Source organism: Lipophrys pholis (genome assembly GCF_963383615.2).
Source record: "Lipophrys pholis genome assembly, chromosome: 4".
Classification (NCBI taxonomy): Eukaryota; Metazoa; Chordata; class Actinopteri; order Blenniiformes; family Blenniidae; genus Lipophrys; species Lipophrys pholis.
The window spans coordinates 4,646,685-4,664,186 of record NC_137637.1 but is presented as its reverse complement, the minus strand read 5'-3'; positions in this window follow the sequence as shown (position 1 = coordinate 4,664,186).

Genomic DNA, 17,502 nt, shown 5'->3' with positions numbered 1-17,502 from the left:
ATGGTGCGACTTTGTCACTGACACACTCACAACCATAACTGTAGAGCGAGTGTGGCGTGATGAATCGTTCATTGACCAGATGAAATCAAAAGGGGACATGTTTTACTTCAACACCTTCATCAATGTTTTTCTTTCAATGCAGTAATGATCATAACAAAATGTCTAAATGACCCCTTTGTGTTTTGAACATTAAATCTCAAGTTCTGTGAATCACTGTAAATAGTGTAAATAATGTAAATAGTGCTGATTTTATTAAAATGAACCTGCTTGATTTTGGAAAAATTTGATTTTCTTTCAATTGCTGTTTTGTAACTGGTTTTAAAAATGTTTTTACTAGAACTTGTAAATTTAACTTGTTTCCTTGCAATTCAACTCAATCAATCCACAAATTAAATGATTAAAAAAAACAGTACAGTATTTTGCTCAAGTGTGTTTTAATTTAAGAATACATTTAAAAGAATAACAACTCTTAAAACACTTGGATAACTAATAACACTAGAACTATTTACATAATGATTAATTTAGTCTTCCAAACAAAATGGGCCATGATAATTTGCCCAAACACAACAGTTGTGCCAGAGCTGATTGACAGTTCCTATGAGAGGCACAGGAGAGTCCCAGATGTGGTAGCACTTGACTCTGGCAATTGCTCGCTCCACAATGATCCGCAGACGAGCAATGGATTGGGTCTCCTCGGTCTCTTTCTTGCTGAACTGACCAGAGTGACGAAAAGGTGGAATGGTGAGTTTGGCTCCAGCTGCATCAAGGAGGTCTTGAATGAGCCATGACTTCATCAGATGAAATAAATGTCACCAACCCACAAGGAGCAACTCTGATCAGCCCTTTCAGCGTTGTGCGGTTCTTGTAGGCGGAGAACATTTCAGACTGCAATGTCAGGGATGATGCAGCCTTCAGAGCAACTTCTGTGCAGTCCAAGATGACGCGTACGTTTGGAGAGAACTTCTGGAATCTCTCATGCATACTGGCTTTTACCTTCTCACGACTGATCCACATGTTGATTGATGAGAAGACTATAAAAAGGTAGTTGGCCCAGGTGATGGTCACTCGGCTGACAGTAGCAACGCTTACTTGAAACATGTCAGCAATAAGCTGCTCCTTCATGCCCACAGCTGCCCTGAACGAGTACATTAAAAACTCATCAATCAGAGGCATTCTGCGGGCAGGTCTGGGTTCAGCAAATGCCTCATCTCCAATTTTCTGTGCTCTGGTCCAGTATATGAGGCGGGATGCAGATGGTGCAATGGACTCCCAGAAGATCCGGAACACACTCTGATGGGAATTTGGTGTAGAACTGGATCTGCTCCATCAGAAACACAGTACCGACTAAAAAGCGTGGGAGACAAATCCACTTTGTCCAGCCTGGCTTCCAACTCCTTCATATATTCAAGAGCATCATCAAGTGAACCTGTGAAACCAAAATTTTTTATTATATCATACAATAAAATACATTAGTATATAAATAAGGTCCAACTATAAAATTATTAACGCACACAGACAATGATATAAACGGCCATGTATTAGTATTCATTTTTAACTAGTATTTTCATTACTTTATTTTTCAAAAGTACAGTTAAATTAAAAGATTCTTGTTGATTTTCATTTTCACTGGTTAGCACGATTGTTTTAATTATTGAGCTCCTGTGACATTATTTCCTTGTGGATCAATACATTGTGTGAGTCGAGGTGCAAGTATGTATGTAGCCGTCATTGAGTTGATCTCTCCACTAGATGGTATAGCACTATACACTGGTGCTGCAACACGTCCTGCAATTGTAGTTATATTTGATCTTATATGACAAATTTATACAATTTACAACCTGAGATATTTACCTGTGGGTGGATGAGCCACATAATGGTGGTCTGCAGTAGCAGCTTCCGCCTGGCTAGCTTGCTGTGAGACCACAAGCTGCCGTTTCTGAGCCCTCCCCAAGGCAGGCTCCCTCCTCAGTGGTCCAATAAAGTCATTCCATGGAAAGAGAGATGGAACAGCTCCACTTTTAAGGCGACTGACAGTGGATCCGCCGACAAAATCCTGGTTGAAGTGCCAGCTGCATACAAATGTGCTCCCTGTCTTTATGCAGAATTTCGGACCCTCATCCCTTCTAATGGCTTGGATCCACTGCCTCCGTGGGAAAAGCGTGGTAAGAGAGGTATGGTTGTTTCCTTGCGCCACAAGAGCAACTAGGAACACAACAAAAACAACCGCGTCGAGACTGAGCCATTATCGTCACTGTCCAACGCTAAAGCGATAGCCACCGGAAGTAAATGAGCTCCACATCCGGTTTAAAATGCGGAAGTGTGATTAAGGTCTATTGCCACTGTGCACTCGAAGCTCTGCAGTGAGCACTTCAGGCAGGTGGACTTCGACAGGATGGGGCAGACTGTCCGGGATCAGGGATGGAGTAGTGCCATCTGTCTTCAACTTCCCAGCTCATCTTAAGCCAGGTGCATCGCTCAGTGATATGGTGATAAAGTTTAAACAATACCACACAGTTTGGAGAATTATTTTATTTAGCAGAATATGCTGCTTTCCACTCTGGCTCCTTCTCCAGCTGCTTTTCTGCTCTTAGGAAAGTAGCTCGAACAGCGCCAATGTTGTTCAAAGAGCTAAGCATGAATGACATACTGATAAAAGGACCAGATGTGCTCAATCCTATCAGAGCTGTTCTGCTGCGATTCAGGCAGGGCGTGCATGCTGCCTTAGGAGACATCAAAAAGATGTACAACTCAGTATGGTTGGAGGAACCTGAGATGCACCTGCACCGATTTCTCTGGAGAGACAATCCTGCTGATGACATTGAGGAGTATGCCATAACCAGAGTAAATATTGGCGACAGACCAGCAGGGTGCATCGCACAGCTGGCAATGAGAGAAACAGCCAAGCTACCAGCTTTTAGTCACCTGGTGGAGGAGCGAAGAGTCCTTGATGAAGACAGTTATGTCGACGACATACTGACTTCCCACAACAGTCTGGAAGCTCTTGTCAAGATCACTCAAGGAGTGGAGGAGATCCTAAAGGCTGGTGGTTTCGTTCTCAAACCCTGGGTATGGTCTGGCCAAAGTGGGAGGCAAATGGAAGCGGGACAAGTCCAGCAAGAGGATAAAGATCTCCAGGTGAAAACTCAGAGTAAAACTATCATCCTTCCAAATCAGATGCGGGATGAGGATAACAAAGCACTTGGAGTTGGCTATGAAACAGAAGAAGACAAACTGTACATGCTTACCTCAATCAATTTCTCCAAGAAGAAAAAGAAAATGAAGCTCGGCAAGAATCTAACGAAAGAAGAGGTAAGGCTGGGGACACCAAATCCATTAAGCAGGAGACAGTTGTTGAGCCAAGTAGCAGGTCTCTATGATCCAATCGGTTTGGTCGCGCCTCTGAAACAGAAAGGTGCTATTCTTGTACGACAGGCCTTCCAAGAAGCTGGTGGCGGAAGGATGACTCAAGAAACCTGGGACAAACCACTCTCAGAAGGCCTCAGAGAGGAGGCTATAAAGCTATTCCTCGAGTATGCAATGCTAAGCCTAATCAAGTTCCCGAGAAGTCTCACACCAACAGACTGGGAAGGCAATCCTATGGCAATCACCTTCTCTGATGGGAGTGATAAGAGCTATGGTGCTGTACTGTACCTCAGGTGGCACACAGCAGCTGGAGTTGAAGTCCGCTTTGTGGAAGCAAAGGCCAAGCTAACACCTCTGGACCAGAAGGGCGAAGCTGTAAAAGCCGAAATGTGTGGCGCTGTTTTCGCAGCTCGACTTCGCAAGTATTTTGAGAAGCATGTGAGGATGCAAGTGGAGCAGTGATTTCATCTAGTGGACAGCCAGACGGTACTAGGCGCTATCCAAAAAGACAGCTACGGCTATCAAACTTTTTTTGCGAACCGTGTTGGTGAGATCCAAAGGTTTACTCCTGCAACAGATTGGTGGTGGATACCTGGTAGTCTGAACATTGCTGACATCATAACGAGGGGAAGCTCAACTGAGGAACTGAGGGAGGAGTCCACTTGGCAAAGAGGTCCAGATTTCCTAAAATGGCCGGTGAATGAGTGGCCCATAAAATCACCAAGGGAAGTTGCTGCTCACGCTTGTGGAAATGTTGACAAACTCCAACGAAAGTCCTTTACAGCTGTTGTTACCAGAAGGCAGACCAAGAAGGATGCACAGCAGGCACCTTGGCAAGATGATGTAAAGCCAGAGGTCAAACCTGCTTGGACCGCTCCAGGTGGCTGGGTTGGACGACTCATTGAGATGGAAAGGTTCAGCAGCTTACAAAAGCTTGTTAATGTTGTTGCTTGGACCAGACGGGCTGCTCAAGCATGGTTGAAAAAGGGAAGGCAAGAGAGAGCTGAAGATAACTTTCCTGCTTTAACAGCTGCTGAATGTCAAGATGCCTTCAAAGATCTTCTGCTAGCAGCCCAAGAAGGCCAAACCTTTCCTGACACAGCACTCAAGAGGTTGGTTGTGTACCGAGACAGTGATGGACTCCTGATGTGTGGGGGACGTTTCCAGTACTTTGCCGGAGAGAAAGCTACAGTTCCAATCCTCCCGTTCAAGCATTGGATCTCCACTTTACTTGCCAGAGAAGCCCACAAAGCGAACCATGAAGGGATTGCTGGAACTCTTCTAAGAATGAGGAGCAAAGCATGGGTAATCAAAGGGCGGAGACATGCTAAGCGAGTTGTGGACAGCTGTGTGGCCTGCAGGAAGACTAAAGCAAAGACATGTCGACAGGTGATGAGTGACCTTCCTTCCGAAAGAGTGAACCCTGCCAACCCCTTTGAATACACTACTGTCGACCTGTTTGGGCCATACATGGTAAAGGACGAAGTAAAGAAGAGGGTCAAACTCAAAGTGTGGGGCACTGTATTCTGCTGCATGGCTTCAAGAGCCATACACACAGACATTGTCAGTGATCAATCGTCTGAAGGATTCCTTCTCGCCTACCAGCGATTCACGGCACTGAGAGGTTATCCTAAGAAGGTATGGTCTGACCCAGGTTCAAACTTCGTGGGAGCCAAACCAGTGCTAGCAGAGCTGTACAAGTACCTCGACAGTTTGGACATGACCCAACTGAGAAACAATGCAGCAAAACATGGAACTGAATGGTCATGGAAGATCCACCCAGCAGACTCGCCCCACCGAAATGGTGCAGCTGAAGCAGCAGTCCGTCTGGTGAAGAGGGCCCTTAACAACCTGATAGGTGATGGAGTTTATACCTGGAGTGAATTCCAGACTATTCTATTCACAGTGTCCAACCTCGTGAATGAAAGACCAATAGATGCTAAAGTGCAAACCAGAGAAGATTGCATTAGCTACGTCAGCCCCAACAGTCTCCTGCTTGGACGAGCCAACCCCAAAGGTGACTTTGCAAACTTTGACTTCAAAGGCTACCCTCACAAAAGGCTACAAGGCATGCAAGCAGAAGTCAATAAGTTCTGGGAGAAATGGTGCCAGCTAGCAGGGCCGAATTTATTCGTAAGAAATAAGTGGCACACAAAAGAGCGCAATGTTGCTGTCGGTGACATAGTTTGGGTGGCTGACCAAAATGCACTAAGAAACCAGTACAAGCGTGGAAGAGTGGTCGAAGTCAACCAAGATGGAAGAAGAAATGTCAGAGATGCCAACATAAGAGTGTTTTCCGAGCTATCCTGTCCCAATAATCTCTGCAAAACATCGAACAATGACAAAAATTCCAACGACCATCCTTCAAAGAGATGTGAGACGCCTCATTGTTCTGCTGCCAATCGAAGAACAAACGGCTCAGACCCCACAGACGGTGTGACCTCCTTGGTTTCCATAAGGAGCTCAAGTGGGAGGTGGTTTGCCAAAAATGAAGAGAAGAAGAAGACCTCTCCCATCTGTTCTTTCCACTCCACCTTGAGTCAGGTGTAAGGTTCCACATTCAAACACTAGATGAAGCCCCAACATGGAGCCCCAACACAAGTGTTGGGTTTAAGCTCCAAGCTCCTCCTATGTGCCTCCTGCCCTTAAAATCAGGTGCACCTGTGTGATTAGACACTCAGAAAATGCAGTGGAGGAGCTCAGGAACGTTGTTGGTGAGTGGCTTCAGATTTATTGAATTATTATGCTTTGGTTTAAAGTTAAAGCTCTGAAAAGCAAGTATTTAAGTTGAAATATATGTAATCTCAAAGTACTCAGGTTGATTCCATGTTTATATGTCATTTGACCCGAATTTAAGAGTAAACTCTACAGCCAGTGTTTGGCCTGACCAATTTGTTTGTCTAGAAATGTCTTAGTCAAAATATATTAAGTTACTGTTTGATCCAATTGATACATATTGTGATTTCATCATGCAATTTATGGTAAACAATGAAGAATAAAATTACTAAATGGTAAGAGTAATAAAATTTGGTTAAGAGTTTGGATAAATAAGTTTACATAAAGATTAAAATGAATAAATAAGTCTATGGGTAAAAAACATTGTTGAAAAGTTAGACTTTGATTAAAACAGTTAAGATATGTACATCAAAGTGCATGATTTGATTTTACAAGTAGAATAAGTTAAACATTTTGGGTTGAAACCGTTAACTATTAATCGGAAGGAAATTCATTTATTTAATAAATACATGATGTAAGATAGTAAAAAGCTCAGGTTGTTCTTTCATTTAAAACATTGGAATAGAACTCATATCTTCCTTACTGTCCTTTTCACCCTTTTCTTTAAGGTTTTCAACCTGTTTATAAAAAGCTGGAAAACCAATTAAACTTTTTGAAACTGAGTTGGCCTCACGTTGTCGTATCTGTGCTCCATCCATGTCCTTTCAAGCTGGGCAAGCATTGAAGGAAAAATATGCTTGACAATACCACACAGTTTAGAGAATTATTTTATTTAGCTACATGTTTGACTCAAAGAAGTATTTCTACTACATTGTGTGGTAACTAGATATAGCCTTTGTCGTGGATTAATCTTGGGTGTCGTTCAGGGCCAGATGTCGAACCGTCAGATCCCACAAGCATTTTCTCTAATTCTTCAACTCTAATGGTAAAAAACTTGAGTCTTGAAGCAAAAAGCAGATGAGAAGTTGGACTTGGATGCAAAAGAGTCTTTATTCTCCAGAACAAACACTCTGAGCCGCGGATTGCTCCGACAACTGCTGAACACAGTTAATATGTTAATATGGGCCTTATATATGCTGTCTATCCCCCTTGCCCCCCCCCCTCCCCCCCCCCCCCCCCCCCCCCCCCCCCCCCCAGCCTGATCCCAGTAGGAAGTACTGTCTGGCTGTGCTCAAACAGCTGTGAGCAACGTGTCACACGTCACTCCTTTTAGACATACTGACATGTACACAAACATTATTATTGTATATATTATATACGTATATTGATTAGGATAGCAGGTCAATTGATTGCACGTTGCACAAGCAAAGAATTAATGTGATAACACAGGACTCTGAACATGTAAATCCTTTTTTTTTAAGAACTCCTATGCACTGCCCACATGTCCTGATGCTTTGACAGCCAGACTCATTGAAGCCATGGCCTAGGTGGAGAGTCTGAGAAGAGAGAAGAGGAATGCCAAAGATGGAGAACGGAGGGCAAAGAGCACAGTGTGTGGTCTTCTGGAGGAACTGAGAGTGAAAAATCTATAATAAAATAATAATAAATGAAGAGCTGAAAGAGAGTATGTCATATAATATGTAATAATAAATAAATGTGAAACAATAAATAAATATGTAATAGGTAAATATTTATGTGATATTAAATAGTAAATATATCAAAATAAATGAAAGTATAATAGGTAAATATGTTATTGTGTGTAAATATGTTTAAAAAAAATCTACATTTGTTCCACAAATTTTTTTATAACTTGTGCACTAATGTACATGTTCATTGTACATAAATGTCACATTGTGTGTAAATAAACTCTTTTGCATATTTTTGTCATGGGCCACATCATGTTGCTGCTCTAAAAGGAGAGTACAGCGGTCCCAATGTTCAATTTGCAAACTTCTTCCATTTCCTCTCAAAGGGTATGCTACATTAAATAAATAAATGAAATAATTTTTAATTTAATAAATTAAAAATGAAAGCAATGATTCTTCACAGTTATGTAAATGTATGTTTGCGTGGTTTTCTTCAGAAAACGAATCGCTGTCACATAGACTTGTTTAGGCTGACAGGTCAGACTTGTCACTCACAATATGGCGGCCGCTCTGACGTATGGAAGCGGTGGGCGGACACAGGCTGTGCGGCGTCTGGTGTTTATGTCTATGGTGTAGCCTGCAGCGTTGTTCTGTCGCAGCAGTTCATCGAATACGAAGGACAAAGGCATGGATCCCGGGGCGCTTATTTAAATGTGTTCTTATTAATCAAGGATATCCTGTGTAAAATCACATGTCCATAAGCAGTAAGCAACCCATATAGTCAGAATTACGTGATTTAATGTGATTTTACATCTAAGAGCAAATAATTAGAGATGGATAGACATCTCTCCGTGAAAAGAAAAAATCTCGACTTTGATTTTTGACTTTTTCTGAAGTGCATGAAGGTTTTTTGTTTTTTTTACCCTCTGGATTTTTGTTTTTCTTCAGTGGCGCTAATACTCTTCCATAGCATAATACATATACTCTCTGTGTAAAATAACATTTTCGCCCCACGCTAGCCCCACTATTAGACAGCAGCTAATGCTAAGTGGTAGGGTTAGCTTTCTGTTGCATACATAATTTATTTTTTCTCAACTTCGACAATGAGTAGGTAAATCAAGGGCTGTTGGTTCTTTAGCATTACAATGATTCCTGGCGCTGTTGCTGTGTTTTGCTTACATGTTTGTCAATGCACACACTTTTGGCTCTTAATTCTACGACTTTTTTTTCAACATAAAAGGTTGGAGGATGACCACATTATTCGTACAGTGTTTTGGAGCTTGCGTGGTAGTTTTGCTGTGTTAGTTCTTGCTGATTCTGTTTCTTTCCCCTATAAGCCTATACCTATTTTGGACGATGTGTATTTTTTTCTCCTACAAATTATTACTCAAGTAAGAAGGGAATAAAAATACTTGGAAGACTTGTTACTTGAGTATTGTAATTGGTAACTGTTTGACCGTAAACGAGTGCTTTTACACCCGTGACATAGACACAACATTACAAACTGCAACATTCATAATATTTCCAAAGAAAAGCCCCTAAATGTATATAAAAAACGATGTAATTTCCTTAAGAATAAGGTACACAAAGCACAAAGTACATTTATTTTCTAAATCAAAATGTTTTGGCACTTTACTCACAGTGGAACAAGGAACATTTTTTTTTTAGTCAAGGAAGAGTACAGATACTTCATTTAAGTAGAAGATAAAAGTACTGTGATTAAACTACTCTAAGAAGTACTTCAAGTGGTCACTCAAGTACACGTAACTCAGTAAATGAGTCTCTGATGCCGAAATAGTTTAAACCTGCACAGGTGACATTTTTCTCAGTCATCAAGATTTGCCTTATACACTGACAATGCTTTTTGTTTTGTTTTACTTAAATTAAACACTAAAAGATATTTTCTGTTTTACAGGTGGCTGCCCAACATGCTGTGGAGCTGTAAATATTGTGAGTTCAATTGTGAAAAGAGGGGTTACTTGCTCAGACACTACAGACTTAAACATGGGGGCTATACCAGAACAGTTCCCTTTCCATTGTTGTACAAAGATTGTGTCGGTACATTTAATTCAGTCACTTCACTAAATACTCACTTGTCGAGAATCCATAAGGATTGTGCAGCCCAACCTCAAGAGTGTGTACAATGTTCATGTCAGCAGTGTGATTTTGTGGCACGCTGCCCAGATTTTTAAACACCTTTGAAGTACACATCTAAAAGTTCATCTCAAAGTTAGTTGTCCATTTAAAGGATGTGATTTTGAAAGCAATGTGTATTACACATTTCATGCCCACAAGAGCAGAGAACACAAAGATCATAACTGGAGGATTTCATTTTGCTCTGCTTTTTTTTTTTTTTAAATGGAAACAATCCTACATATCCCCCAGCGATCAATCTTGTACAGATAAATGCATTGTCAGAACCACTATTGCACAAGTTGTTAAAAGACATTTTACAACGACACATGGTAGACAACAATGACATGGTAGGACGGTTGATGACTGCCATCACAAACACTAATGCCATAGACAAATTTTGTGGGCAAGGCGGTTCTCTATCAACAAATAAAAGGAGAGAAACATATCAAAATAGAACTTTCCCTGTTGCCCAGCCAGTGGAGTTCATTATTGACAGATTTAAAAAGACAGTGCTGTATATGTGCCTCTAAATGCAACGCGACAGGCAATGTTGAACAAGACTGATATTATTAACAAGGGTTTAGAAATACCACAGTCATTACCTTTTTTGGGGGGGGGAACATTTTAGACTCTTATTTATCTTTTTTTTTGACTCTGATAGGAAACCAGAGTACTTGGTGAAAACCCACAAATGCAGGGAGAACATGCAAAGAACAAACAGACTCGAACACATTACGCTCTAACTGTGAGAGCAGAGTCTTAACCACTACACCTCCGTGCAGACCCCATTCACAGCATAGAAAAATAAATAGATAAATATTGGAAACGTATCAGATTTTACAGCCTATTTAATATTTTGTGTGACGGTATCATTATTTTTCTGCCAGTGCAGGTGTCTGTGTGTTGATCTTAAATCATGGAGAGAGAGTCTCATTAAGACCTGCAAAGGGCGGATCCACAGAAACGGGGCGCTGCATTCGGATGAAAGGATGCTGCAGCACCTGACGGGGAGTCAGCCGCTCTGCAGCGTGCAGCGTGCAGCTTGAGCTTACCTTTCACCAGGTCGATAAACATATATTCCTCTGCGGAGCTGTGTGAGCCCGGCGAGCTGAGCTGGAAGCAGAAACAACAGCAGTGGTCAGGTCGTGTCTTCGTTGTGCGGGATTCACAGGTGGCTTCACAATGCCAAAGAACACTTAGAGTCAGAATGCCATGGACGGAGGGCAAGACTTTGGTACTGTTGTCCCTGGGTGGACACTGAAAAGTACTCCTCGTGGCTCTGATCAGACAGCAGGCAGAACAGAAGAGTTTCACACTGTGTCCGATGTATGTGGTGAAAACATGAGCGAGACTTTGAATGAACTTCGCCTTGAGCCTCCACGAGCCGCTGGAAGCATCTTTGAGGAAATGTTGGTATGTCATGAGTCCCTGGTTGAGCATCTGCACCACGAACCTCAGCTGGAAATACAGCAAATATCACATCTAATCACTTGTGGAAATACTGCAATATGACTCCAGTGTTTATTGTGGAAACCCAGTGATAAAATAAAGTGATCATGTAATTTCTTCCTATTGCTATTCATTTAACTATGATTAACTTGGCTGATATTACAGTGAGCAAGAGACGTGTCAAGAAAACATGGTCCGAGTAGAGATTTTTGTCCTAATTACCATTTCATATGGACTCCTTCCAGGGTAGAGGAATTCACCGCGGTACAAAAAACAATGGCTTTTCAGCCATGATGACAGACATCAAACTGCTGGGGGCTCAAAGCTGAGGATATACCAGCACCACTGACTTCAAGTCATTAGTTAGTCATATGCAACTTATTTTATTAGTTATTACTCTTTAAGAGGACGTTACAGAGAAAACTGTAGATTTTGATTTGTTATTTCTACTGTCGTAACATATCAAAACTTAAACTGTTCAACTGTTACCTCAATCTTTCTTTGTGATAATAATGACCTCCACTTTATATAAGAAAAACATCTTTTGGAATATTTTCATATTTTCAGATACTTTGATTTTTATTTCCATGACCTAAAAGAACAAAACATAAAAGTTTAATGGTTTTATAACATTTGTAACTATATAACTTTTCACAGTTGAAATGATGCTTCATGAAATGCACATAGTTGATTACCCTGTTATTGAGATAAATCATAAGATAGGGAGGAGTCTGCTTTCTCGCAGAATAGAATAGAATTGAACTGAAATGAATTGAATTGAATTGAGTCTCCTGAAAATATGGAGCAAAATAAAGATAACGCGACAAGATTTGATCTGATAAGTAAAAAAAAAAAAACTTAAACTCAAACTTACTCTTTTTAGTGACTGCTGTCTGTTTTCACTTCTGTGTTTTTAGGCTAAAACCTCAAACACTTTATAATTGTCCAACTTGCTCACAGGCCCAAAATACTGTCAACAGCTCTGATCACCCTGCCGCTCGCTGAGAGAGAGAGAAAGAGTGAGTGTTTTAGTGTGTTGTCATGACCTTCTAAGTATCATAGGTCAACTTTGGCACTTAGAAATTGGGCCTCCAATAGAATATAGGCCTCGAACAAATGATGGTTATTTGAGAACTGAGGGACCGATTTGAAAAATGTTTGAACTTACTGCATCAGAGGAACTTTATGGAATTACTGTGAATGTTTCACGGTGTGAAATGTTACTTTCCCCACTCATAATTAAAACTTGATTGTATTTTGAGTTCTTCAGTATTTTCTGGAAGACCTGAAAACTCCCTGTGTAAACACTTACTGTGATCTACTCTGCTCTCTGTTTTCACTTTCCACTCCTTGTATTCACGTTCAACTCTCGAGGACTGGCTCTGCCAATGGGAAGGTGCTCACACTCCGAAGGCTGTGGAGATACTGAAGCCTCAGCGTGTATGAAATGGTCCCAAACACAGCTTTATGTTGACATCAACCTCAACCAGAAGATTGTCTGTCTGAATGCTGAAGCTGAATGAAGCTGGACTGTAATGCTGATGACAACGCTGAAGACAGTGATCAAGGACCTCCTTTGTGCTGCATTGATCTGCATGAGGTGCCTGAGTTTTTTGTGATTTGTTCAGAAATGGTTAAATATATGAAAAACACACACCAAAGCAGTCATCTCATGAAAAAGGCACACGTTTTGATATTTGAATGGTTCAAATCGGATAAAGATTTCGAGAACAATAGCACAGCACGGTAAAAATTGGTAGAAGATAGAAAAAAGATGTTTTCACATCTGAATAGAGGACAGGCATGGTCTCTCACTGATAGTATACTGAAACTAATTCTTTTTTGACCTTGTGTTTATTACCTCAGATAAATCTGTAAATTTTGGGATATACCGTGGAAGGATTGGAAAGGATTTATTGTTTCACTTCTTTTACTTTAAAAATTTAAATAAAATGTCACCTTTTATTACTTGGTGAATGTGTTTAAATCTGTATCTTCACTTTTATATGTAAATGTGATCATTCACACCAAGTAATATTTACCTAACTAAAGCATTCATTTCACTATCTGATACCAGAAAGTGAAATATATTTGTGTAATAGCAGTGAACCTTGTGGGGAATCTGCTGGTTTTCACCGGAGGACATGAGGACAGCAATTTAGCAAGAAAATTCATAGATATGGAGCCACATGGGTAGGTTATATATGTTTAATTAACTTTGTATGTCACCTTTGCGCATCTATTCACTTCAGTGGTCGAATATGAAAAACGGCTAACCTTAGCATTAGCTGACCCGTGTAGCTCGCTATCAATAACAAACTTGTCCTCGTGTCTGCTGCTACTTTCTGTGAACAAGTGTCTGATTTTAGTCAAGGAGATTTTAATGTTTTACTAAAGATGTCAGGCATCATTAATGATATATACTTGTTCTGCTTGCGAAAATGCCCTGCTTTTTTAGCAGCTAATACAACGAGCACTGTAAGGATTTAATAGGATATTATTTGACCTGTTTCATGCTATGGACTCATGTTTATAAAATGATTTGTACCAAATGTCTGCTATAATTGCCCAGAAACATTTATTGATGAGCTGTTTTGAATTAGGAAAGTATTAATATTGGTTTCAATCTTTTACATGGGGGGGAGCTGGAGGTGGGGTGCAGATAAATCATTTTCTCCCACTTTGCCAAATTCAATATACATTGTGATGCTGGTTGTGTCACTAAATGTATTTCATTTTGGTGGACTTAATAATGCAGCTATTGCTCAATAATATTATGCTATACTGGGGGAAATACGGTATTATTTGGTCTAGCAAGATGGGTGTCTTGATCAAGTTCTGTTTTTGTCATCTTGTGTTTCAGATTAAAGAGGAGCTCAGAAAGATAATGACTGTTCATCTGGAACGAACCCTTTTCTCAAAACTGGACATGTACACTCCCAAACTTCTGGAGATATTTGGGACAAAGGACAGGTTTGTACCACGAACATCAGACCCATGCTGGATTCACCTCGCCAGGTAAAGTTGCAGGGACACCAATGTAATTTGTGTCATCTTTTGTTGGGCTCATACACACCGAGAGACAAATGAGGACACTATGTGAACAAACGCCAGGTTTTCTACTATTTGCCCATGTCCTATTGTGAGAATTCGTCAGACTTGTAGCACAAAAATATGTGATTTGAAAATTATAGTAAATGTGCGGGGTTTTCTGATGTGATGGTGAGCTCCGCTTATAGGACATTTATTTCAAAAGAAAATCCAGCTATTAGCACATCTCTCACTTAGTCTGTCTCTCATCTGTATGTCTCTGTCACTCTCTGTATCTCTGTCACTCTCCTGCTCTAATTAATTAAATAGTTAAATGTATAGAATGTATTTATATTGCCTATGCCACAGCTAATTTTATGTGTTTGCATATGCTGTTACATGTTCTCTGCAATAAGTTTGCTTCTCCTCTGTTTCATATCAGCATGTTGAAGGCACAGGAGAGGTCATCATATGTTGCCTAATTTCTTGGTTAGATTTTCTGTTTATTATTCTCACTATTGTAAATTTGTCTATTTTCCAACCTAATCATCTAACCGCTACTCTTTGTGTATCGGTGTATGAACAAGCAAGTCACATCTGCTGTGAGGAAAATAATTTGTATTCAAATGAACTATTAGGGAATTAACCAAGTGACAGCGCCTCATTAGTTTTCAGAAAAGTTTTGCGTTTACATGGCAAAAGCAGACTGAAAATGATGACGTCAGTATGTCATGGCACTGTTTCTTGAGAACAATTACCACGATGGAGAGTACCGAACATTCGCATGAACAGATGTTGAATTGGATGGTGTTAGAAGTGAATCTCTATAAAAACACTCATGTGGATGATAAAACTACAATACGTACTGGGAGTCATGCCACTGAGCTGATTATTTTAACAACTAAAACATTTACAGATTTGACAGCATTCAGTCACAATTCACTTTTAGGACATCTGAAACTGCAGTTAATACTATTTGACTAATATTTAGACATTGTTATCATCAACATAAAATAATGTTGATGCAAGAAAAATATTAAATGAAGCAAAAATCTGATATGAGGGTCAACATGTGTTTAATCCATTGACAAACGTGTTGTAGTGGGTTTGGGTAATTTTGGCTAAAGATTGAACAACTGCAGCATGTAAATCACTCGTGTCATATTCTTGTGTTTGAACATTGCAGTGGGGACACGGTTTATTCGGTAAACAACACAACCACAAAGGCCACAACATGTTTGTGTTTTCACTTGATATGACTGAATCAAAGGAACTTAAAATATATATATATATAATTAATTTTTTATTTTTTTTAAGTTCCTATATATAGGAACAAGATATACAAGATATGTATTGTTGCCTCGCCTCTGCTTTTTTGTTTGTGTTTTGATTGACAGGAGGTATCCTCACCAGCTTCCTTCTCCTCCTGTCCTGATGTGGTGCACCCTGATTGGAGGACAACTGCTGATTGGCTCAGCACCGCCCACCAGCTGAGGCTATTTAACTAGCTCCAGCAGACTTCTCATGGCGGCTGGTGCAGGAGGTGTCTGCTCAGTCTGCCCGGAGAGCCTTGGTGATGATCTTTGACAGTGTGAATTTTGATAACCTTTGTTCAAATGGTAACCTTAGAACAACAGCTTGTTGACGGCACCAACTGTTTTGTTTCTGTGTTAATTAGGTGTTTTGTTATTTCCCTTTTTGCTGCTTTCTTGTTTATTGAATTTGTGTTGGTTGAAACCTTAATTCATGGCCTTCTAACTAAGAAGCTGCCAGTTTGTTTTGTTTTATGGCCTTCTAGTGAAAAGCTGCCTTTTTGTTATCGTAAATCAACCTTTGTATAGATATTGGGCATAACCTGTTTGGCCCTCTTTTGTTATTATTGTCTTTGGGGTTCTGTTTGATCATTGTAAACCTGAGAGCAACCAATAAAACCCTCACTTCACCCAAACTCACCTGCTCAATGTTACTTCCTACACCTACATCCTCCTCTTAGCAGAGCCGGGTCGTAACATATATATATATATGTTCAAAGGCCACAACAGCAAAATCCACATCGGAAATGTCCTGGGGACAATTTATTCTGACGGACCATTTTGATTATGGGAGAGTTTAATGAAACTTAAGTAAAAGGCTGCTGCGCAATGATTGTGATTAATGTCGTTACGTGTTTTCAGTGATCAGCAACATTGATCATTGTGTTGAAATTGTCATAACGTTATATTTCATAACCAAGGTTGGGCGTTACGTAATTAGGATACAAAAAAACTAACTGGAATCCGTTATGGCATATAAAAAAATGTGTAATCTTGTTACATACAGTCTGATATATTAGATAAAAAAGCTTTGGATTACTTAAAGCGTTGGTCTGATTTTTCTATTGTAATCCCTCTAAGATAGACTGCAACAACAAACCCATGCTGAAACGACGCTGCATTGCCATTGGATACTGCTGGCAGCTGCTCTGGTCAAGGGCTGCTCCCGGGGAAAGAAACACATTTTCTGGCTGGAAACTCCAACATCATTTTGTTTTGAAGTCGGAGAAGGCTCTTAACCCTCTCTGTACAATGCCAAATTATGCCTCTCAGCTGTGAAAGTGCTGTCAACGTCTAACCTGACGAAACCTCTACACAGGAGGGGAACAACCCGCTCACTTTTACTGACACACACCTGGACTCTGTCAACTAGTTTTGTTAGTCTCGCTAACCTGCCAATACCATTACTTGTGGGGATGGTAGTAAGCCCATTCTCAATAAGTTTAGAGGATCTCATGTTTTAGGTATTGGGGCTAAACGCGCCATAACTTTTTTTAAGTCTGCTCATTGACTCAGTAGCGGGGAGAGAGAGAGAGAGAGAGAGCGAGAGAGAGAGAGAGAGAGAGAGAGAGAGAGAGGAGAGAGAGAGAGAGAGAGAGAGAGAGAAGAGAAGAGAGGAGAGAGGAGAGACGAGTAGAGAGAGAGAGAGAGAGAGAGAGAGAGACGAGGAGAAGAGAGAGAGGAGAGAGAGAGGAGAGAGAGAGAGAGAGAGAGACGAGGAGAGAGAGAGAGAGAGAGAGAGAGAGAGACGAGAGATAGAGGAGAGAGAGAGAGAGAGAGAGAGAGAGAGAGAGAGAGAGAGAGAGATTTGATATCTGATATCTGTTAATGTGTTCTGGTGTGACAGCCTGCCGCTTTGGAGGGGCAGATCATGTGTGACCACCTGCTTGTACTTACAGGGCGTTTTCTATTTACCTTTACATATCTTCTGTTTGTTTTGAAAAAAGATG